General features: G+C 37.4%; 3 pseudogenes; all 3 read right to left on the bottom strand.

Annotated features, from left to right (window-relative positions):
- Positions 1-12390: 12390 nt before the first annotated feature.
- LOC149144073 (lariat debranching enzyme-like) lies at positions 12391-13844 on the bottom strand (annotated as a pseudogene).
- Positions 13845-13915: 71 nt separating this feature from the next.
- On the bottom strand, positions 13916-14757 carry LOC149144072 (dnaJ protein homolog pseudogene; annotated as a pseudogene).
- Positions 14758-18013: 3256 nt separating this feature from the next.
- On the bottom strand, positions 18014-19365 carry LOC149144071 (lariat debranching enzyme pseudogene; annotated as a pseudogene).
- Positions 19366-25685: the final 6320 nt, after the last annotated feature.

Raw genomic sequence — 25685 nt, 5'->3', positions numbered from 1 at the left:
GTTTTCCAGCAACTCATTGACATAATGCAGGTAGATGCCCCCTCATCAATAATTGTTCAATGAACAGTTTTGTTGAGGGCTTTCACTTGGATGAGGAAAGCGAGTTGAGCTGGTAATTGAGGTTCAAATCCTTTATGATTAAAGGCCACAAGATTAGAATCCATTGGGTCAATCCCACCTATTGTTGATAATAGAGCCTGCTTTTGGGAGGGGCAATTCTATAGTATTTCAAGTGTCGACATAGCAGACGATGATTGGGCCAGATCCTCTACTATATTATAATTCTGTGCTGCTCGAGCATGAGGATTAAATGTTGATTTGTGTACTAATCCCTTTGGCAACCTTATTGTTAGCTCGGGAATGATGGGTGGCATAACTTCTGTTGAAGTTGTTGTCGAACTACTAGGTTGATCTGCAACCTTGTTGTTCGACAGCTATGGATTCCCGTAATCTTTGTTCCTTGTCGATATCAAAGCATCATTTTGCTATTTCGAAATGGACAACATAAGCACTTGGGATGGGGAAGCATTGTTGCTAGCAACCATATTGGTTTCTGGGTTTGGAAATGGATCTGTTAAGACTGCTAAGGTTTTTGAAGTCTTAAAGAACTTCTTAATCTCAGCTCTATATGGACAATCACTCGTCCAATGGTCTTCATCACATATGTGACATGGCGAAGGAGGTTTCTTTTTCCCAGAAGGGTTTGCAGAAGATTTTTCAGGAGACGAATCATCCTATTTCTTCTTTTTTCTTTTCCCTTTCTTCTTGCCCCCTGGTTGCTTCGGTTCTTTGCCTTTGTCAGCCGACATGGCATTAACCTCCGAGGCAAGAAGTTATTCATTTGCATTTTTACCAGAAACCGTACGGGCTCTCTTAGATGCAGCCTTAGCGGTTTTCGTGTTGGTTGTACCTATCACGCCATCGCTGACATGAGAGTCTTTGCTTGATTTAGGAGGAGGAGGAACGGAAAACTCTGGTCTGGGAGCATCAGGAATTTTGTCATAGAGCGTGCCAGACTGAGTATAGATCAAGTCTAGATATTGCACATGAGCAATGACTTGTTCTTCAGTGACAACTCCCCCCTTAGCCACATCTTCTATAATAGAAGGTAACAATGACTTAATAAACCATTCAGCTAGTAGCTGATTAGGAACATATGTTTTTACCATTCTACGACGATGTCGCCACTCATGAATATGATCAGATATGTGAGTGGCTGTCGTTTGCTTGAAATTGGTAAGAAGCTCCATTCCTGTTTCGTACCTTATTGCTAACTAAAAATGGGTTAAAAAGGTGGTGGCAAGGGTGCTGAAGTTATCGAATGAAGCTCTAGGCACTTTGATGTACCATTTTGCTGCCGGACCAGTTAACGTTCTATGAAAGAGGCGAAGCCTAATCGAATCACCATTGAGAGTGTTGGACGAACACCATAGATGAAAGGTCATCACATGATTCGGTGGATCTTCACCCAGATTTCCATTGAATTTAGGAATATCTAACGGAAGCTTATGACGAATCACCGGCCACCAAGGGGCGTAAGCAATTGGATCATTTGTTAGCCGATTCAAACTTGGTAATTCTAAAGTTGCAACAAAAGGCAACTGTTGATTCAGGTTTGGTGAAGCATACCCAGGATAAGATGGGATCGCCTGAGCAGTGGGTCTTTGCATACCAGCATAATGTATTTGATGCTGATAACTCTGATAAGGTTGATGGGCATAACCATTATGATATGATTGATGGTGACCGTTTTGAATATACGGTTGCCCATTACCCACAAAGCTTTATTGCTCAGGTCCTCAGTAAGCTTGCTGGGATTGCGGTTGTTGATATTACACCAGCCATGGTTGTGAAGCCATTTGCTGTTGTCCAATATGAGGGGTGATAGTACCCGTTTGAGCCTAAGTCGCTTCAGTTAAGGAGCCACTAATCGACGATTGTGGTTGTGTCATGGAGACAAGAGGCTATTGTATTATGATCTGAGAGACTTGAGGTTGACATACAACAAGCAGTGCTTGTACTTGCAACACTGTCACAATAACTGGTGTAGTGGGAATATTCGACACAAGTAGATTTGGTTGCATTGAATATACAACTCTTGGTTGTTGAGGCAGTATTGGCACCCAACCACTGGATGTAATTCCAGCTTAACCTGAATTCCGTTGTGAACTCTCATATGGTTGTTCTCTTGGAGGGAACAATGAAAAGGCATATTGCCCCCCATATGGCGGCAATCCAGTGTTCAAAGGAAAAATCGGTCTTTGTAGACTGTACTACCCAAATTGATACTATTGTGAAGGATCAATTTGCTGAGACTCAACATAAGAAATTCCAGATATTATTCCGGACGAACAAACGGGAACAGACCATACTATTGAAATAGTCCCTGGGTGGACTCCATCTAGCGGTTGAGAGCTAGTTGGGATAGATGGTATACCAGCGAACATTGTTAGAGTAGTGGCAGGAGGTTCTGCTACTGCTGTATTGGATGACACAGTCCTAGATGTTGATGGTTGTTTAGACATATTGAGTCTATCCAAAATACTTCCTAGCGATTCTACAGGAACTTGCGATGAAGGGTGACTAACTTCTGAATTAGAAGGATATAGGTGGATCCCAGTTCCAAAATGCAATGGGGTACTGGATGGAATATCCTCCACAATCTCTTCTATCGCAATCAGTCCAGGTGGAAGAGGCAGACCATCAGGTCCGTAAAATATTTCTGGTGCCGAAGAAGGTACACACTCTACAGCGACAGATGTTGGAGGGTTGACACCTTCCGAATCAGTCCTAGATGGAGCTGGTTCAGGAATAGATGTGTTTACCATTACACTAGGATTAGTTCTAGTGTCCTCTTGTAACTGTGGAACTTCTTCTGTAGAGGCAGGGATACCAAAAATAGTTGGAGTAACTAGAGTCTCTGAGGATGTTGAAACACAAGTTTCAAACAAACTAGGAGACTTTGATCCAGTTAAACGAGATCGCTTGGCCTAGAATGGTTTCGTTTCTGGAGTCAAAGACAGTTGACTCATTAGTCTCCGCGAACGACGAGGTTTTGATTGACTTTCTTCCATGATTGTGGATTACTTGATCAACTCAAAATAAAAAGGGGAAAATGTTATTCCGAATTAAATGAATTTTATGATGCTTTGACACAACTTGCTTTTTCAATTTTTAAGAGTCGAGAAAAAGCTAAAGATGACTCTAGTCGCCTTCAATTTTTAATGAGCCTGAAGTGACAAGTGCTCAGATGGACCTTTTCTTTTAAGGAGTCTGAAAAGGAACAAAAGTGACTACTCTGGAAATCTAGACAGAGGGATTACCAAACCAATCGCAAAACTACAGAGTACTTTTTATGGTACGGCAGTCAATCTTTCCGAATGCTGTGTTCAGTGCATTGCGATCGATAGGGCGACAGACATGGCTTCTTAAGGATAAAGGATGTAGCCTATTGTGGTCTCCCAATATATACTCGACGGTACACGGGAGCACAAGTCCGTACTGGCACTTGTTGTCTTAAAGAGGAGGAATCACCCAACCTACGATGAAAGCGATAGTTACCAGGCTTTACAATGCCGGAATACATCTCTATCCTAGACTTCTAAATGTTGTGCGTTAGGTTCCAAAGCGTTTTTATGTTCATTGAGGTTTATTTTACAGTTGATCTTTCTTAAGAAGTTTGCCTTTAAGGTTCACCACGTGATGTAGATATACAATTCCTAAATATGCAATCTAAGATGATAAACAGTCGTTTACTTTCTTTTTGCAATGAAAATCCTAGCTACTAAGGAAAGAGAGATGAAATTCTTTCAACATAGAGCAGAGAGCACACACTAGATGTAATTTTCCTAAATCAACTTCAGCATGCAGTCTAAATGCAAATGCACATGCATGTATTGTTTTTCAGTTTCCTTAATGTGAGAATGACAAAAAGGAAACTAAGTATAGATCTAAACTATCTTCTTTCAAAGTGATAGTACTAACAATTTTCTCTTCAAAAAATGAAAGTAAGACCAAGACGACACTTTGCGATTTTGAATTTAAAACTGCTTTCGACACTTGAAATACTATTAATTCAAATCAAATACAATGGCAAAAGTGTAATCAACTATCTAAAAGAGGAATGCTTTGTGACACTATTTTTCTTGACTGAAAACGGCACTTGCAACACTTTCAAATCAAAGGATGGTAGTTCGATTAAGCTACTATTTGCAAAGGAGAACTGTAAATGATGTAAAATACATAAAAAACATTCACAATTCCTTCTGATGGAGGCTGAATAATGTAAAGGAAGATTGTTTCAACAGAGATATACTGATCATAGACAACAAAACTACTGAATAAAGCTGAAGACAATGAAGAAAAAACCAAAATCTGGAGGCAGAAACAGTCTCATTCAATCATCGCACCTGTAACATAGGGAAACAGGGATGCATCTCACCTGCAACACACGGGAGGTGTGATGCATCGAGATTTCTAAGAAGAGACAGTGTGATGGTCTAGGGATGAGACTGAGCTTAGTTTTCAATCACATTTTGCAGCTAAGTTTAGGGATTTAGGCTGAGCTAATGATTGTCAGTAAACACAAAGTATAGGGGCTGATCTAATGAGGTTATTTGAGCTACCACCAGGGCACTTAGGATGTTTGCAAGCTAGATGTTCAGTTCATAAACCAACTCGGAGATTGATTGAAGCAGCGTTGATCTACTTTGCAGTTGCATAGAAAAAGCAGTTTGAAGGCTAGCTGGCTTAACTTTAGGCTCCGTCTGTGGTTTATAAAGCAAACAACAGTAACAAAACAAACAAACTATTCGCTCCCCAGTGGAGTTGCCATTTTGTTATCGGGAAAACTAGTGTCCATTCAGAGCTGCTAGTCCCACTAAGATGGGTAGCTATCTTAGAAACAAACAAACTAAAGTTACTTGTGTTTTCCTTTATGAGAGATAGATGAGAGAGAAGCAGAGAGTACCAACCTCAGTCTTTCGCTAGTCTCCTTGCTTGTTTCCTCTCTCCCTTGATAGAGCTTTTGCCACTCCTTTCTCACTTGTCCCGCTTCAAAGAACACCTATAGAGTCAAGGCAACAAAATACCATCAAAGCATAGATCTCTATAACCATAAACAATGTACGATCAGATGTAAATTAATCATACAAATGCATATACAAATACAAGATTCAGAGATATACAAGTATATGGAGGAAAAATCAAATAGCTTTATTGATAGAAGTAGTAGAAGAGAGGATTACAACCAGGCTATCTGATCCAACATCATCCTCCTAGCATGAAAGCCCTCTTCACCTCATACAAAGCAAGATCACCCAACAATGTCTTCAAGGAGAAACCAACAACACTTCCTTGCAAATTACAAAATTCTAGCCTTTGGATCTCTAGGATGAGGGATCCATATATAGATGTTTGTAGGAGAGTGATTCAGCTTCTGGGATTTTGATTAGTGTCATTTCACTGATAGTTCTTGGTTCCACTTGGATATTTCATGATCTCTTACTCATCCCTGGGCAAATTCAGAGAGGCAAGTGTCATATGAGCAGTTTCTAGAAGATTCTTTGAGTTTCCACCTAGCAAACTACTTTTGCCATTTGCTATTCTCACTCATCGCACCCTACAGAAGGGCTTTCCAGTATGCATCACACCCCCGTGTGTAATAGGTGAGATTCATCACATCCTATGCATGGAGCAGTCTGTATGGTCCAGTTTTGACCAGTTCTGAGTAGTTTTTCAGGGAGAAATTCTGGGAAATGATGTAATCAGTTGACCTTGTTCCTTTAGGGTATGAAACAACACTTTTTAGGGGTTTAGAAGCCCTTGGTTTATGGACATATGTTATTGGTGTTGCAATTCCCAAATATGTCTATAACAAGCTAGCAGACAACAAATCATTCTCTTAATTATGTTTAGTTGATCTCTATTTATTTTTGGAGTTAGTTACCTATGTAGGATGAAGGTTGTTTGAAACCTCCTCAAATTTTATATAATCTATTTTTTCACACTTAGCTAGAATAGTATTTATACCCTTCTCATGCATTTAGAGAAGGGTCCAGAATTTTATCAAAAACATTTGCAAAGAATGCACTATTGTAAGTTTGTGAATGCTTTGGTGAAATGATGGAACATGATCTTTTCTTTTAGATATCAGACTACTTTCCTTTGTTGATGCACTTCTGTATTCTTGGGAGACAATTTGATTTGAAGGAAGAAGTTGGTCTATGTCATTTGTCAAATGAGCAGGACTTCATACATCTGGTACTATTATCATGTATGCATAATTCTGTCTACATTTAATTAGTGGAAAAACTTTATTTTCATGAATTATATGTGAGATTTATTGTTTCTATGAAGCATTAATTTCACTTTTGTATGATGCCATAACTGAAGTTTTGACTTTCATATATAACTCATTAAACATGCGATATATTTTATAAATTTCTTTGACTAACTATTTAGTCAAAGGAATTATCTTTTACGTTATCATCTCCATTTAATTGTGTTCAATCTTTATTATCACATGTTAAATGGATATCTTTGTAGACTGCATACCATACAAAAACACTTGGGTTTATATTAGAATAAGTTAAGTTAGAGAAAATGCACCATAGAATAAGTCACTTAGATTATCATTATTAGATTGCAAAACACTCATGAACCACCCACTCTCATATTAAAACCCACATTGGGAAACTCGTCCCATTATCCCCAGTCAGAGCGACCACTTTAAACAGAAAAGGAGTTGTCTTAAGGTCCGGACCGGGTGGTTATCCCCCATGTTTTGGTTGCAGAATTCTGAGGCCGCAACACTTTCATACTGAAACTCGACCATCTACATGCCTTCATCCTTCAAGATTACTATTTTCATACTATATGGAATATAATTTTCATGTCATAACACTTCTTCCAAATATTAAAGAGTGTTCCCTAAATGATGGTTCCTATTGGAGGATCTTGGTGGTCATTTCTGCAAGATGACTACCTCTAACATTATGTTGGAAAATGCTTGGATGAATTGTAATGTACAAGATGGTCTAACTCTTCTTATTCTTTCCAACTAGATGACTTCTTCCAATGAAATTTGATCTTCTAATATCATTTTCTTCCTTATATGATTCCATGCTTCATAAAAAACAAATATTCTTTCTAGATAATGCAATGATACATGCTTACTCTAATTGATACTTTCTAATAAAAGAAAGATAAACTACAACTGAACTTGATAGAGATGGAGCTTCCTTAAATATTATAAATCTTTTGGATATTCACCTTTCGGCTTCTTCTAAGGTTCTTCCTTTTCTTCAAGTATGTGAGATTCACTTCTTTGCTTCCTTTTGTTGTTTTTTCTTGTTTGGAAAATCCCTCTTAAAATTTCCATACTCATTGCAACCAAAGCATTGTATCTTGGACATATCTCATTTTTCTTTAGAATTTCCAAACTTTCCTTTCTTCTTATTAGATTTTACAACAAAGGCTTGAGACTTGTCATTTGATTCGGTGTCATCCTTTGAAATTATCCTTGTTTCTTCCAAGATACGTTGAGATGGCATAGTTCATCAAAGGGAGTTGCCTCTTTTCCTGAGTAGAGACTAGTTGCAAAACTTCTCCATTCAGGTGGCAAAGCATTTAGTACAAAAGTATTCATCTCAGAATCATAAATGAATTCCCCAAGCCCTTGAAATTGGTCCTTCAATTGTGATATCTTCATAATACACGTGGACATATATTCATTCTTCCTTATTCTTTATAATTGATTCCTCAAGGATATTTTCTAACCTAATGTACTTATAGAGTACAATTTCACCAACTTGTCATAGATAGTTTTAGATGTACTCAAATTAAAAACAAAGGGAATGAGATTATCATTTATTGATTCAATAAGAATCATTTGTTCCCTCACCTCTCCTTTCTTGTATCTTATAAATTCTTGAGTCTTCTCTTTGTCTGGTTGAGTAATTTCACCAAGAACATATTCCATGAATTTATTTTCTATGAGAACCAAATCAATCATTTTCTTCCATGCTATGAAGTTTGTTGATCCAACGAGATTGTTTCTTTCCTTGCAAAATGAAGCCATTTGATTTGTAGATTGATACATGGAGAACAATATGTTACTTACTTGTCAGACAAGTGTCCTTCTTAATGATGCCTTCAACTATCTTGATGCCTTCAAGAATCTTTAAGAGACTTCAAAGATGCCTTAGAGTGATGACTTCTAGGATGCCTTTAACAATAGTGTCTTCAAGCTACTCCAAAGAGTGGATGATGTTCCTAGGATTCTTGATGCTTCCTTCCTTCAAGATGTTCCTTTTGGTTGTTGTTTCTTGTATCGTTCCTTGTATCCTTCTCCTATGTCCCTCCTTATATTCTTCTTAGAGTCTTTCCTTGTGCCAACAAGAGTGGTCTTCAAGTTGCCTTCTTCTTCGCCTTAGCTCTGATACCATGTTGGGGATTCTAGTATGGAAGTTATTTAAACAATTCTCCTTAACCTTGATAAAATATTGTGAACTTATGTTAGCTTCTTATTATTTTTAGTTAAATTCTTTTCATTGAACAATTATCAAGAGCATAAACCATGAGAAACATAGAAGACAATGGGCATAAGGTATAGTATCCAAGCCAAGGAAAAAACCATCGAAGGGGAATTCCAAGAAATAATGCTTCTCTTCTTATGGAGTAAAATCAAAATGAAACTTCCAAGACCCAAAGACCAAATTCAAGATTCCCCCCAAGCACCAAGTCATCCCTCCAAGCATATATCCTCTAAACAAGTCAAAGTATTCTAAAGGCAACAAAGGTTAAACTCTTGACAATCTTCCTTAGTCAAATTTTTAGTCTTGCAAATTCAAATATGCAACTTCTGGCCCTACAACTTGCACAAAAACCCTATTCGACTCACACACATGGAAAAAGAAGATCTGATTTTGAGGTCTTCTTCCTTCACTCTTGACTTTTCCTTCTTTACTTGACTCTCTCTCCTGAAATGACTTCTTGTCTTACTATAGATCAACCTTTTGAAGTATGTCCAAACGAGTCAAACTCTCTTCCTTTATATATCCTTCTCATGAGGTCAAATAGGACTCTCCTAGGCCAATTTTTCACTGGTAGGGCCGACTTGTTCTTGGAGGTCAATTTGAATTTCTAGACTCAAAAATAATATATTTTACATGTTAAAACTTGCCCAAATGGGTCTTATACAAATGATAACGACTTTCTTAACTCGTGATAAATACTATTTTGACTAGACAAACCCTAGAAGAATAAAATGTATTCTTAACCTAATTGACCAATTAAATGGATCATGAAACCAATGATTGAAAATAATATTTTTCTTTCTTCTTTTGCTTGTTAAATAAGATACACATAATGACATGAGTATGATGACAATTATGAATATTGAAACTAGTTACATTTTCCAACATTATGAAGCCAAATAGGTGTTCTAGGAAAATATATTTCCCTTGCAATGTTTTTCTTAAGGTAAGGTGATTTTAGGGGGGAATTTACATTTTACTTTAAGCAGTCACAAGTTTGGGGGAAATCTACCAGGATTGATATATGATATTGCATTTTTTTTTTTCCTTTGACATTTAGTTTGTTTGGCTAGTTGCTATGAATCCTATTTCATGGGTCCCAATTGGATATTAATTGGAAGAGGAAATATGGGGCTGAAATGGGCCAAATAAGAAAAATGGTGCTAGTTGAATTGGAAATTCAATAATCACTAAAATTTCAAATAATTAAGTCAATGATAATAATTAAAGTGGACATATCAAAGTCAAGGATATTTATCTATCACATTTCTATTTTGTAACGGTTAATCATATATACACAACACTTTGGTTAAGATCTTAATGAGATATATGATAAATATCTTTGAAATAATAAATATGATATATTTTTGCATCAAGAGACCTAACACAGTATGGAGTAGATGTTGTAGTGAGGTGTTATATGAGATGTTGTAATGAAGCGTTAGATAAAAAAAATACTAATAATAAAATATAATGTTTGTTGAATTAAAAAAAAGTAATAAAAAATAAAAATAATAGTTTTTGTTAATAAAATTACAAACAATTTCTTCGAAAATAAAATCATAATATGCATATTACATTAAAAGAAATTTAAATAATGATAATTCATATCCATAATGATGATACTTCAAAACTTCATATTTAAGTTTAATTAATAAACATATAAAAACTTAGAAATTACAATAAATCAATTTTTTGAGTTATATATCTATATATATATATAAAATCCATGGTATGCATGTCTCACACACACACACACACACATATAACATGTAAAAACAATTCTAGGTGCATATTAATGTAATGATATATTATCATGGTTTTAATAGAAAAATTCAAAGTTACTTTGCATTACATCAAATAAGGATTACATAGATCAAAAATTTTCTGCTACTGGTTTGCCCAAAGGGAATCTAGACTAGTAACATAAGTTCAGAGTCTTGAGGTTGCTAAGACCTCATCTAACTAGAGAATATTGTAAACATAAAATTATAAAAAGAGGCTTGTTGTACTAGACCTGAGATACATCGACATGAGAAGCCAAAAAATACTACTCGTGTTGCAAGCAAAATACCAGTGTGTCATAACAAATATGGGTCAGAATCTCCAGGAATCTATGGTGGCTAGTCACGAACCTCATCGAAGGAGAAGGAGATTTTGGTTGATCCCATAGATAGAATGGTAAGATTTTGGTATACATTTAATTTTTTTTTGTCCAACTTTGCTAATCTGATATAATTCTCTTGCTCAACCCTTTTGTACCTCCCTATGTCTCCTGCAATATTCAAATGACATTTAACCTTGTGTCGACTTGGTGCCATGATCGATGAAGTGATGGGAGTGCATGCAATGCACCAAGTATAATGGGAGCCACAAACCCCTTTCATGTGATATGACATCATATAAGGGTGACTAAGGAGGACATTTTCTCCTGGGCACCCTCCTTGGGGAATAAGGTCCTCCGTAGCTAGATCTTGACTGTGAATTCAAATGGATTCCAGAATGTCCTCACTTTGATCGAAGTCAATGGGATGAGTTTTTTTTTTAGACCAAAATTGGCTAGCTTGTCAGTTAGTTTGTTTCCTTCTTTGTGGACATGCGAGAGGAGGGAAGCTATGATTTTTGGCAGGATTTTTGTGATATTACCTATTCAATATTCCAACCTCCAAGTTGTTATCACTCAGAATTAACCTTAAGGCTGAGAAAAGGCAATTTCGAGGTAACCACAGACCAAGCTTTAGGTCTGGCATCTAGCCCTACTAGACCAGAGAGGGCTCTCTCTTTGCCAACAAGATGTGGCTGCAATAAATGAAATTTTAGGCTAGCTATGGAGTACGGGATTTGTTTGAAAGGTTTTGGGTCAAAACAGTGAGAGAAAGGATGATTGGGCTATGGAGTCAATGTCAGTTTTTTCCGACAAACTTGGGGCAAATTAAGTGCCATGTTCAGCCAGATAGAAGATTGCAAATGTGAGAAGAATAGGGAAGAAAGCCCGTTGCCTTGCAGGCATCAAACATGGGATGGATCTGCAGTAGCAAATTTAGATGAACAAGAAACATGAGTTTGCTAGATAAAGCATCTAGCAAAGGATGAATTCTACAAAGACAACCATTACATCTAATAGCAAAATCATCATGAAAGGAGCATCGTTACAGATGAATTCCTAATATATCTCTTAGATAATGTTGTAACAAGGCAAAAAAACAAAATATGTAAGTGAATTACAGGAAAAACATACTAAACATTAACATCATGATGGATCCCAGGTCCAAAGGGCAGAAACTGCTTTATTAAAATGATATTCAATAATCTTTACACAGTGCCAAACAACCTCTCTCTGCTGCAAAAATCGAACCTCTATCTTTTAAAAATATTCCTATATATACTAAATTACAAATCTATTTTTATTTCCTCAACATAGGAAATAAAAAATTAAAAATAAAATCCTATCATAAAAATCTATTATAAACTAAACAATATTATAAACTCTCGTGAACTATGGCAAATAGGGTTGTTTTGAAAACCAAAATCAGTGAATTTTGGTCAAGATCTGCTTCCTTTAAGGGTGGAATTTCCACAAAATCTACCCTTTGACTACCACCTTGCACTTGCCTACATGAATTTAGGAGTTAGTTGATCAGCCTACTGTTCTTGTTCCCCCAGAAAATGGAAGTAAAGATCTTCCTGCTAATTTTGTAACCATTTGACAAACTGTTTCCACTTTTTCACTAGATGCTTTTGGAAATCCATAAATGTTGGATTTTGAATATGATTCCCATCGAATGCTGGAGATATTGGGAATCAACTCCTAGCTGGAAAATATTATGCCATCTTCTTTAATCATATGATATGCTCAAAAACCTCCATAAGCATCATCCGGTACAATTTCATTTTCATCCTTGACTTGTATCATTAAAGACATCGGGCTTCTATTTGGTGTAGCATGCTCAGGTGCAGAATCCAGAAGGTAATGCAACTCTAGTAGCTGTTTGTGGGTTACGAACATGACCAAGAGATGCTGGATTGGCTGCCTTTCCTTGGGTGGGATCATAAGGTGGGACTGTCATTGTAAAATCAAAAGGCTTCATGTTGATTTCTTTCATATGCTTTCTCACACACTGGCGATGGAATCCCAAGTCTGGTCGTTCTGCTATCAACTGTACAGATTTTCGGCTTAAAGGAAAATAAGGATTGTATGCTTGTGTTATTGCAAGCCATTCTTCATCATAATGGATCTCATGTGGCCCTGCATTAGATTCTATTTCAATAACCTGGAGAAAATTGTGGCCAGGAAGACACTTATCCAATGCAAGAAATTTTGTGATAGGTCCATTCTCCCCATGTTGAACAACCATTTCAAATTTAGTGTGCAAATGTGTAGAGAACTAATATGAAGGCTTCAACTTTTTCAAAAGCTCTTCAGTAGGTTGACACCCCAAAATCTTGTTTTTTTAATCTCATTTTCAAAAATGGCTTGTGACGAAGTAACTGCTCTGAATTTCCAAAGTTAGTTATACCACGAGGCCAATCGTGTGAAATAAATATATCTAGAGGCTCCTCAATTTGCATAAGCTTCTGAACATCATATTCACGCACATGATATATAGACCTGATATCGCTCTCATGGTAAGGTGCCCTTTCATAATGCCCTGAATAATAATTGTGTGATTTGAAAATGCCAGAAAGGCCACCAATGCAAATATTTCCAAACCAGATGACCCCAGGAAACCCCATAAAGAATATCCTTGGTGCAACACATCCTCCATAGTAACTCAACACCACCAATCAACATTGCTACCACTCAAGACATCGATGGACACATTGTAGGCACCTATAGAACTTTGTTTTTTAGTATGGCCCTACACGCAGTGCCACACTTCCAGGAGCGCAACGCCACAGGGCTACACGCAGCACCACCTCCTTCAGTTGGCTTGGCTCGATTTTGTGTGTTGTGGATGTAGGGGCGCTGCCAATCTCATCTTCCTTTCCCTTTCCAACCTTTTTTGGTAGTAAAACATCGTGAATATTCAACAATACACCACCATTGGCAATTGTTACAACACCTAGAAATTTGTTGAGCTCCTCATCATTTCTGATAGCTAGCTGAATGTTTTGAGGTACAATACTATTCTTCTTGATATCCCTTGCTGCATTTCCAGCTAACTCAAGCACCTTTGCTGCTAGATACTCTAAAACTGCAGCCATATAAACAGGAGCCCCTGCACTAACGCGCTCTGCATACTTGCCTGACTTTAGGAAACGAGCAATCCTTCCAACTGGAAATTGCAGGCCAGCCTTATGAGACATCAAAACATAATTTGAAGATTTCACTTTCGTTCTTAGAAATGTAGAAGTCCATTTATTGCTTACATTTCTGATTAAACTTTCCTCCTTTCTTCTTCTAAGTTTACATCATGGAGTGTTGTTTCCTCACATTCATCTAACTCCATGCCTATTAGCTGTCTTGCAGTTCGAGGAGGCAAAACTGCTTCCAAATCCTTGCACTGTTCAGGAGTTAAAGAATTTGGGAACTCTACAGAGAAATGAATGTATAGATTACCCTTCATGAATGGCCGTTGGTAAATAGGCATTCCTTCATCATTAATAGCCTTGAACTAACCTGGCTTAACAACTTCACCGGGACTAGATTTAATAAGTAGTTGCCGACCATCCAGATGGGTCAATATAAACTGAAACCCACACAATGCCTCTGTCAATGATAAAGTATGCTCAATGAAAAGATCGTCTCCCTTTCTCTTGAATTTGGGATGCTCCTTTTGTTGAACTACAAATACAATGTCACCAGTAACTATGTTGGGTGCTTCATCTGCTTCCCCTTGGGAAGTGATCCTCTGACCATTTTGCATTCCCTTCTCAACTGTGACCTCGAGCATTTTCTTATCGGGTAAGACTTTTTCACTCTTGCATTGTGGGCATCTGTCTTTTTCATTTATAGTCTCACCTGTTCCCCTACAATCACTGCAAACATGTTGCATTTGCTGGATCATCAAAGGTCCAAGATGTCTAATAGAGACCTTCATGCCAGACCCTTGGCACCCACTGCATTTCATTGAAGTGCCAGACTTTGACCCTTTCCCCTTGCATTTAGAGCACAAAACATTTCGAGATGGTGACAACTTCTTTGATATCCCATTGTAAAGGTCCTCCAATGATACTTTCAAGGGGTGAACAACATCTTCACCTCTCCTTTGCCTTCGGGTTCCCCAGAATCTCCTACACTATGTAGATGGATATCTCTGTCTATATGACTTCTATCTGCTTTAATTTTTGGGTACTTCCTAGTTCTTCCATTTATCGGGGTAGAACTATTCATTGGTTTGTCAACAAGACCAAGCAGATTTTCAGGTTTGAGCATCCCCCGCTCCGCTTGTGGTAACTCAGACTTTGCAGTATCTTTTTCATTTATAATATGATGAACCTTCCATAAGTTAGAAGCAAAGGTGATATTCTCTTTGCTCTGATGAGCACCTCTCTCCCCAAGATCATCCACCAAATGCTTTGTTAAACCAGTCCTGTCACCAGCAATATCACTGTCAGCAATGTACAGTGCCCTCTGCACAGGATATCTCTTTCAATCAAAGCGGAGAAATGAGCTCACCATACGTTGAGATGAGGATTAGCAGCATGGTAATAGGCATTCAAGTGCTATGTTCTCTCCTTCTCTATCACAGTCTAGCCACTGACATCTCCTAGTTTCCTTTGGATCACTAAACACAGAAACCGTTGCATGGGGAGATCTTTGAGTTAATCATTCATTTGATCATATCTTCTAATCCGGGAGCCTATTTTTGGAGTGTAATATACCGTTGGAAATCTCTTTTTGAGTTGCTTCTGATGGACACACTTATGACATGTTTTGGGCTGAAGATCATGTACAAAACATCTAACCAAACCAAGTCTAGTAAGAGCTCATGTTGATCCCTGGTGACAGGCTGCGAAGACTAGAACTAACATTGGCTCTATTGGATATGGCAGCTCCTTGGAGGTGTCAAGAACACCGTAGACCAAGTGCCTCATCCATTGGGAAATACAGTCACAAACAACTGCAAACCTGAACAACTTATTCCAACAACAAAAAAAAACACACATACTGCATCCTGTACATTAGGAAACTAAAACAAATGCGGAAAACTGAAATGCTACTTTGGGAAACTTATTTATGTACAACCCTACCCTACTTTGCTACAAATTACTAGATCAAGTGATCCTGTAATGCCAAATTAACCAATCAAGCAACTGTAGCAATGACGCTGCTTGGAAATGCTTGAACCAAGAGACAAATGTAAATGTTGGCAGCCATCCATGCATCGACTGAATTTGGCTGTGTGAAAGACAATCTGACTTATCATTCAAACTGAAAAAACACTCCATATATGCGACAATAGGATCAAAGAAACCAGACTCTGCTTGCTGCCGTAACTCTTCAACACATGCTTCCAACTACAAAATATCAATGCAAATATCCACGGGTAGCCTTACCTTCTCTTTCTTTTGCTGAAAAAGGTCCCCCAAGAATGGGACTTGACAGTCCAGATCCTGGGACTGTATTTGGGTCTCCAATTTAGTTAGATTTCCTTCAATTTGATGGCAAACTCTTGCAAAAAATTGAGCTTAACTTCATGGCTACATCGACAGGATTACAGATAAGAAGAAAGAGATGAAGCAAAGTTCTCATCTACCTCATCATCCATGCACATATCTGCCCATTCTCTAAAGCCTTGAATAGAGGGCACCTCTATTTTGAATTATTCCTCTTTCTCCATCCATGTTTCAGGAAAGATATGCCAAAAATCTGCAAAGGAATTAATAGATCTGATAGGAAAACCTTCAATCCATCTTCTACATTTGCCTTGAAACGAATCAAAGAACAATTTGATGAAGATATCTTCCTTTTTAACTCTAAGAATTTCCAAAAATGTTTTAAAATTTTCTATATGTTCTAGAGTCAAAGTTAGATCTTCCCCCATTGAATTTAGGGCCATTACTCAAAATGTATGCATCCTTTGGTAATTGATTAGGAAAACCGTGAAGATTAGAAAAATAGATACATGAATACCTTGAACAAATAGAAGCAACATCTAAGTCCTTCATTTAGCCACTGGAGCCACCATCAATAGTTTGAAACTCGGGATTTCGAACAGTGGAGTTGCCAGGCAGATGTTTCAGCCTTCATATGTGTTTGACTGCTATCCACCATCAGTAATTAGATCTGCAACTTGAACGATATTTCCTGAAGAAGATATGTCACCTCAACCCTGGCAACGACACCAATATGTTATCACTCAGAATTAACCTTAAGGCTGAGAAAAGTAAATTTCGAGGTAACCATAGACCAAGCTTTAGGTCTGGCATCTAGCCTTGCTAGACCAGAGAGGGCTCTCTCTTTGCCAACAAGATGTGGCTGCAATAAATGAAATTTTAGGCTAGCTATGGAGTGTGGGATTTGTCTGAAAGGTTTTGGGTCGAAACAGTGAGAGAAAGGACGATTGGGCTATGGAGTCAATGCCATTTTCTGCTGGCAAACTTGGGGCAAATTAAGTGCCATGCTTAGCTAGATAGAATATTTCAAATGTGAGAAGAATAGGGGAGAAAGCCCACTGCCTTGCAGGCATCAAACATGGGATGGATTTGCAGTAGCAGCTTTAGACGAACGAGAAACACGAGGTTGCTCGACAGAGCATCTAGCAAAGGATGAATTCTACAAAGACAACCATTACATCTAACAACAAAATCATCATGAAAGGAGCATCGTTACAGATGAATTCCTAACATATCTCTTAGATAATGTTGTAACAAGGTAGAAAAACAAAATACGTAAGTGAATTATAGGGAAAACATACTAAACATCAACACCGTGATGGATCCCTGGTCCAAAGGGTAGAAACTGCTTTATTAAAATGATATTCAAGAATCTTTACACAGTGCCAAACAACCTCTCTCTATTGCAAAAATCGAACCTCTATCTTTTAAAAATAATCCTATATATACTAAATTACAAATCTATTTTTATTTCCTCAACATAGGAAATAAAAAATAAAAAATAAAATCCTATCATAAAACTCTATTATAAACTAAACAATATTATAAACTCTCGTGAACTATGGCAAATAGGGTTGTTTTGAAAACCAAAATCAGTGAATTTTGGTCAAGATTTGCTTCCTTTAAGGGTGGAATTTCCACAAAATCTACCCTTTGATTGCCACCTTGCACCTGCCTGCACGAATTTAGGAGTTAGTTGATCAGCCTGTTGTTCTTGTTCCCCCAGAAAATGGAACTGAAGATCTTCCTGCTGATTTTGTAACCATTTGACAAACTGTTTCCACTTTTTCACTAGATGCTTTTGGAAATCTAGAAATGTTGGATTTTGAATATGATTCCCATCGAATGCTGGAGATACTGGGAATCAACTCCTAGCTGGCAAATATTATGCCATCTTCTTTAATCATACGATAAGCTCAAAAACCTCCATAAGCATCATCCTGTACAATTTCATTTTCATCCTTGACTTGTATCATTAAAGACACCGGGCTTCTATTTGGTGTAGCATGCTCAAGTGTAGAATCCATAAGGTAATGCAACTCTAGTAGTTGTTTGTGGGATATAAACATGACCAAGAGATGCTTGATTGACTGCCTTTTCTTGGGTGGGATCATAAGGTGGGACTGTCATTGTAAAATCAAAAGGCTTCATGTTGATTTCTTTCATATACTTTCTCACACACTGGCGATCGAATCCCAGGTCTAGATGTTTTGCTATCAACTGTACAGATTTTCATCTTAAAGGAAAATGAGGATTGTATGCTTGTGTTATTGCAAGCCATTCTTCATCATAATGGATCTCATGTGGCCCTGCAACAGATTCTATTTCAATAACTTGGAGAAAATTGTGGCCAGGAAGACACTTATCCAATGCAAGAAATTTTGTGATAGGTCCATTCTCCCCATGTTGAACAACCGCTGCAAATTTAGTGTGCAAATGTGTAGAGAACCAATATGAAGGCTTCAACTTTTTCAAAATTTCTTCAGCAGGCTGACTCCCCAAAGTCTTGTTTTTTTTTATCTCATTTTCAAAAATGGCTTGTGACGAAGTAATTGCTCTGAATTTCCAAAGTTGGTTATACCACGAGGCCAATCATGTGAAATAAATATATCTAGAGGCTCCTCAATTTTCATAAGCTTTTGAACATCATATTCATGCACATGATGTATAGACCTGATATTGCACTCATGATAAGGTGCCCTTTCATAATGCCTTGAATAATAATTGCGTGATTTGAAAATGCCAGAAAGGCCACCAATGCAAATATTTCCAAACCAGATGACCCCAGCAAACCCCATAAAGAATATCCTTGGTGCAACACATCCTCCATAGTAACTCAACACCACCAATCAGCATTTCTACCACTCAAGACATCGATGGACATATAGTAGGCACCTACAGAACTTTCTTTTTTAGTATGGCCCTAGACGCAGCGCCACACTTCCAGGAGCGCAAAGCCACAGGGCTACGCGCAGCGCCACCTCCTTTGGTTGGCTTGGATCGATTTTGTGTGTTGTGGATGAAGGGGCGCTACCAATCTCATCTTCTTTTCTCTTTCCAACCTTTTTGGGTAGTAAAACACCGTGAATATTCGCAATACACCACCATTGGCAATTGTTACAACACCTAGCAATTTGTTGAGCTCCTCGTCGTTTCTGATAGCTAGCTGAATGTGTTGAGGTACAATCCTGTTCTTCTTGTTATCCCTTGCTACATTTCTAGCTAACTCAAGTGCCTTTGCTGCTAGATACTCTAAAACCGTAGCCATATAAACAGGAGCCCCTGCACTAACGCGCTCTGCATACTTGCCCGACTTTAGGAAACGAGCAATCCTTCCAACCAGAAATTGCAGGCCAACCTTATGAGACCTCGAAATAGACTTTGAAGATTTCACTTTCGTTCTTAGAAAGGTAGAGGTCCATTTATTGCTTACATTTCTGATTAAACTTTCCTCCTTTCTTCTTCCAAGTTTACATCATGGAGTGTTGTTTCCTCACACTCATCTAACTCCATGTCTGTTAGCTGGCTTGCAGTTCGAGGAGGCAAAACTGCTTCCAGATCCTTGCACTGTTCAGGAGTTAAAGAATCTGGGAACTCTACAGAGAAATGAATGTATAGATTACCCTTCATGAATGGCCACTGGTAAACAGGCATTCCTTCATCATTAATAGCCTTGAACTGACCTGGCTTAACAACTTCACCGGGACTAGATTTAATAAGCAGTTGTCGACCATCCAGATGGGTCAATATAAACTGAAACCCACACAATGCCTCTGTCAATGATAAAGTATGCTCAACGAAAAGATCATCTCCCTTTCTCTTGAATTTGGGATGCTCCTTTTGTTGAACTACAAATACAATGTCACTAGTAACTGTGTCGGGCGCTTCATCTGCTTCCCCTTGGAAAGTGATCCTCTGACCATTTTGCATTCCCTTCTCAACTGTGACCTCGAGCATTTTCTTATCGGGTAAGACTTTTTCACTCTTGCATTGTGGGCATCTGTCTTTTTCATTTATAGTCTCACCTGTTCCCCTACAATCACTGTAGACATGCTGCATTTGCTGGATCATCAATGGTCTAGGATGTCTAATAGAGACCTTCATGCCAGACCCTTGGCACCCACTGCATTTCATTGAAGCACCAGACTTTGACCCTTTCCCCTTGCATTTAGAGCACAGAACATTTCGAGATGGTGACAACTTCTTTGATATCCCATTGTAAAGGTCCTCCAGTGATACTTTCAATGGGTGAAAAACATCTTCACCTCTCCTTTGCCTTTGGGTTCCCTAAAATATCCTACACTATGTAGATGGATATCTCTGTCTATATGACTTCTATCTGCTTTAATTTCTGGGTACTTCCCAGTTGTTCCATGGATGGGGGTAGAAATATTCATTGGTTTGTGAACAATACCAAGAAGATTTTCAGGTTTGAGCATCCCCTGCTCTGCTTGTGGTAACTCGAACTTTGCAGTATCTTTTTCATTTGTAATATGATGAACTTTCCATAAGTTAGAAGCGAAGGTGATAATCTCTTTGCTCTGATGAGCACCTCTCTCCCCAAGATCATCCACCAAATGTTTTGTTAAACCAGTCCTGTCACCAACAATATCATTGTCAGCAATGTACAATGCCCTCTGCACAAGATATCTCTTTCAATCAAAGCGGAGAAACGAGCTCGCCATATGTTGAGATGAGGATTAGCAGCACAATAATAGGCCTTCAAATGCTATGTTCTCTCCTTCTCTATCACAGTCTAGCCACTGACATCTCCTAGTTTCCTCTGGATCACTAAACACATAAACAGCTGTACGGGTAGATCTTTGAGTTAATCATTCATTTGATCATATCTTCTGATCCGGGAGCCTGTTTTTGGAGTGTTGGAAAGCTCTTTCCGAGCTGCTTTTGATGGACACGCTTATGACATGTTTTGTGCTAAAGATCATGTAAAAAACATCTAACCAAACCAAACCTAGTAAGAGTTCATGTTCATCCCTGGTGACAGGCTGCGAAGACTGGAACTAACACAAGTCATAGAGAATTTGGAAGGATATAGTACACATTGGATTTTGTAGAAGATATTGATAGTGATCTTCAAGTCTCCTTCAATAACGAGCTTGTAAAATTTTTTGCAAATAGAAATTGAGAGACTTTCAACAACATCATTAGTGTTGAATAAGTATGGCACTTGCATAAATGTGTAGAATATTCCCATTAACAGTGCAGAGACTCCACCATAATTGGCTTGGCTTTTATTTCCTTTTGAGGCCTCATTAAAGTTAAATTTAATGAAGTCCTTTAGAGGTGGTGGGGGAGAAAGGAAGGGCTAGAAGGGAAGAAATTGGGCATAGAGGGATTTTTACCATAAGGAATAGGGGGAGAAACCCATTTTGGTTAGAATGAATTTTTCAAGGAAATTGAATTCCTAATCATTGGAGGACTAAGGGAGGGAAGACATTATTTCCATCCTTCTATTTAGGATAGATTTCCAAATAAATTTTGTGGAGGCCTAAATTTTCTTAAATGTTCATCTAGTATGCTCCTTCCAAATATCCCATAGGATGCATCCTGAGATGAGTTTCTGTGCTCCATTGATAATGGGATTATTAAAAGGGGATTAACACCTAAATTTTAGAGTGGAGAGGAAATTATTTTGTATTATGTCGGTCTATCGAAAGAGAATAGCAAGGTGGTCTCAGATAGAAGCAGATAAGTTGCAGCTACTAAGAAGATGATTGACATTTTTTGAATTGGAGAGACAAAGAAGACATATTGAGGGGTCCTGAAAACCACGATTTTGAACATTATCCCATGTCAAAGTTTTGTTCGATAGTAGAAGACACAAAAAATAGGTGATTTTGTTCTAGTGTTTGAGATTCCATATTTTATACCATTTTCCTTAATAATCCTCATTGTTGTTTCTTGTGAGAATACCGTAAACTTCATAGAGGTTAAAATTTCCTGAAAGATGATAACCCCAATGAATAATATCGTTACCCTATTGACCCATAATTCTTCTATTTTCTAATTACTTCTTGATAATTGTTCTTTCATTTTGGGAGGGAGGCTCAATCCATTCCTTCCATGACTTCTAATTGTACCATTGGGAATTATTGGGGGATGAGTCCTAGTAATGTTTAACTAAGGTTTGGCCCTTGGAGATGCTAGGAGTCCCTAGTTGGGAAGAGCTTTTCATTCTAAGATAAGTATGGTCACTAATGACGTGATTCATCCCAAAACATTACATTGTTCCCATTTATGATTTCCCAAAAACTATGCTCCTAGAAAATTTGCTTCTTGCTCTAAGCATCATTTTAGATATGAGAACCCCTAATGTTATTTATCATTACGATGAGCTAAGATTGGTAGGTCTTGTGGGAATACTTATGTTCCCACATTTTCTCCATAAAACCTCTAGGTTTTTTATCCATCTCCACCAGGTTTTAGCACTTAAAGCTCTACTAAGTATATATTTTGGATCACGGAGACCAAGGCCTCCTATTTCTTTCTTCAGATGACAAATGTCCCATGAAACTAGAACCAATTTTCAATATCCATTGGTACCTCCCTAGAGGAAGATGTCTTGAATATTTCTAATATTTTTAAGGATGTATTTGGTGGTAGCCATTACTAGGAGAATATAGTTGGGGACAGATTGATGGAAAAATTTGACCAAGATCAAGTGATATGAAAGTCCAACAAGAAATTTTGGCTTCAAATTTAGGAAGAATATTTTCCCATAGCTTTTGTATTAGAGGATTGACATTTAGAGGGTGTCCCAAGTATTTGGATGGAAGAGATATCCTCTGAAAACAAGGAAAACAAGATATGTGAATTTGGACAACAAACATAGTATTAAAAAAGAAGATCTGACAGTTTTCCATGTTAATGGAGTTTCCTGAAGCATTAAAGAAGTTTTGAAGTATGTTTTCAAGGGTAGTGGATTATTTTATAGTGGGGATGCCCAAGAGAAGAGTATCATCCACAAAATGTTGGTGCAAATAAGAGATATCATGGAAACCAAGAGTAAGGTCTTTCAGTTGGGCAAGCCATAGGGCTGAGTTGATAGATATGCCAAACCCTTCATCCATGAGGAGAAACATGTAAGGAGAAATGGGGTCTCCATACCTAATATCCCTTGAGGGAAAAAAAAATGGGAGAGGGAGATCCATTAACTAGGATGGAGAAGAAAAATTTGGAAATGAGGGCAAGAACCCAATGAATCCATCTTTCTACAAACCCAAAAGTAGTGAGCATGTGAAAAATAATTTTTCAATTCAATAAGTCAAATGTTTTTGACATATCAAGTTTGATGAGCATACCTAAAGAAATAATGGAATTGAGAAAGCGAATGTGTTCAATGGCTAGTATTATGTTTTCCATAATTTTTCTTCCTTCCACATAACTAGTTTTCTCAGGAGAGATAAGTGAGGGGAGAATGGGTTTTAGTTGGTTTGTGATAACTTTGGAGATGATTTTATAGATAAAATTACATAGGGAAATAGGCCTAAAATTTGAAGGAGAATCAACACTATATTTTTTAGGAATAAGATATATAAGGGTAGAATCAAGGGCTGTTAATATAGAGGAGGAACATCGAGAGTCTTCTACTACTTTCCAAACATCATACCCAAGATTTTTCCAGCAAGCCTCGTAGAAAAGGTGGTAAAGCCATAGAGACCTAGAGACTTGAACTTAGGCATTTCCATAATAGCTTGTTCCACTTCTTGCATTGTGATTTCCTTCAAAAGGAGCTCATTATGACCCCTTCTTACAAGTTTGGGAATGTGCTACATTATTCTCCTAATAGCAAGCCTTCTATTTGGAACCTTTTTTGTGAGTGTGGCCTGGAAATGATTCATGAGTTCCAGGGCTTTTGCATCATGGATTCCCACTTTTTGTTGATTGGGTGTTTTCATGCTTGATATTCTATTAGTTTTCATGTAGTTAATCATAGATATGTGGAAGAATTTAGTGTTTTTTTCTCCCTCCTTAAACTATTATACTCAGAATGTTTGTCTCCGGAGGATTTCTTCTTGCTTCAATATTTCCTCCTCCTAGAGGTGAGTGACTATTTCTTGATGTTACAATTCCTTAGATATTCCATTTGATATTATATCTTGTTGGATGGTGGCCATCTTTTGTTCTAGCTTTAGTTTTTATTTATGGATGTTACCAAAATCTACAATATTCTAGTTCTTGATTTTCATTTTGAGATATTTCAACCACTACTAGAAGTGATACATGATGGTCCTTGGAAAATGATATGCTTATTTCCACCATTTTTCTACATTAGAAATAAAATCAGGATGTCTTAATAAAAAAACATTGAAATTGAAGGTCATGTTCCTGGAACTACCAATCCAATCCATAAAAAGTTTTATGGGCCAGTGATATAAACCATGGCAAGGGAGAATAGAAGCCTCAAAATTGGTGCATGAAATATAAATAACTCTACTTTGATGAATCTATCAAGTCTTGAAGCTATTTGAGATGTGACTCCTCACTTATTGTTGCAAGTGTATAAGTTGTTGTGTGTGCTTAGATCTATAAGTTTGGATTTATTGATAAATTCTACAAAGAGGGGGATTTCTTCATTGAGTCTAAGAATCCCACATGATGAGTCCCAAATTCATCTTACCAAGGGTATCTTCTAAACACCCTATGAAGCCCAATTACCTCCACTTCATCTTACATTCCCTTACAAATTGTTGCTTTTCTTATCAGTTTTATGTTTTTAGCCATATTCAAGTATTAAGGTGATTATATGTCATTATTACACATCTGTTTTAATAAATGATCTACATTTTAAATGAAATCGACTACCTAACTATTTTGGGGCATTGTAGATTCTTTGTTCAAGCTACATGAAGGATGACCACTAAGTACCATAATGCAACGACCTTGTGCTTTTAGCTCCTGTTACTGGAAGCGACCATCACTAGAGATACCGAAAGGAGGAACAATTAGAATAGTCAGAGTCAGCCTAAAAATCTATGCCAACAACCTGTCCAGCTAGAATTTATTTTGATATTCATGAAATATTACTAGATAATCTTATTATTTAAGAAGATCATTCTATATGTATATTTTTTTGAGTTGGGCAGTTGCATCCTCTATTGTAATTTTGGAATTTTTAGCTTCAAAGTTACAACTATTTGTAGTTATTATTGGCCTGAAGTTTAGTTTTTGTAGACTATACATGTTTTTGTGACTGGATAAATAATGTTAGGCATAGTTATATTTTTGAATCATTGTTGAGGCCATCTATGTCATTCTGAAACCCTTTAATTTTTGTCTTTTCAAATGGTTTAGTATATATCAGAACATTATTGTTGATTTACGTTGTGGTGTAAAATTCTCTTTTTGCCTGTAGTGCTCCCAGTCAGGTAGGCCCCCTGACATGGGATTCACTTGTAATGTTGTAGTTGTGTGAACGTGTGAATTAACATGAACATATTTTACATTAATATATATACATTTATAAATTCATAGATGAATTCTCTTTTTTATTTATTGAAGACTTGCATTGATTATGTGTGATTATGTTGCTTCAAGTTGAATTGATATGTTGAATAGGATCATGGC

This window comes from Pinus tabuliformis, chromosome X (assembly GCF_031772625.1).
Source record: "Pinus tabuliformis cultivar Carrire ecotype Pingquan chromosome X, CPIR1, whole genome shotgun sequence".
Lineage (NCBI taxonomy): Eukaryota > Viridiplantae > Streptophyta > Pinopsida > Pinales > Pinaceae > Pinus > Pinus tabuliformis.
The sequence above is the reverse complement of the archived record's forward strand: the minus strand, read 5'-3'. Positions and strand labels throughout refer to the sequence as shown.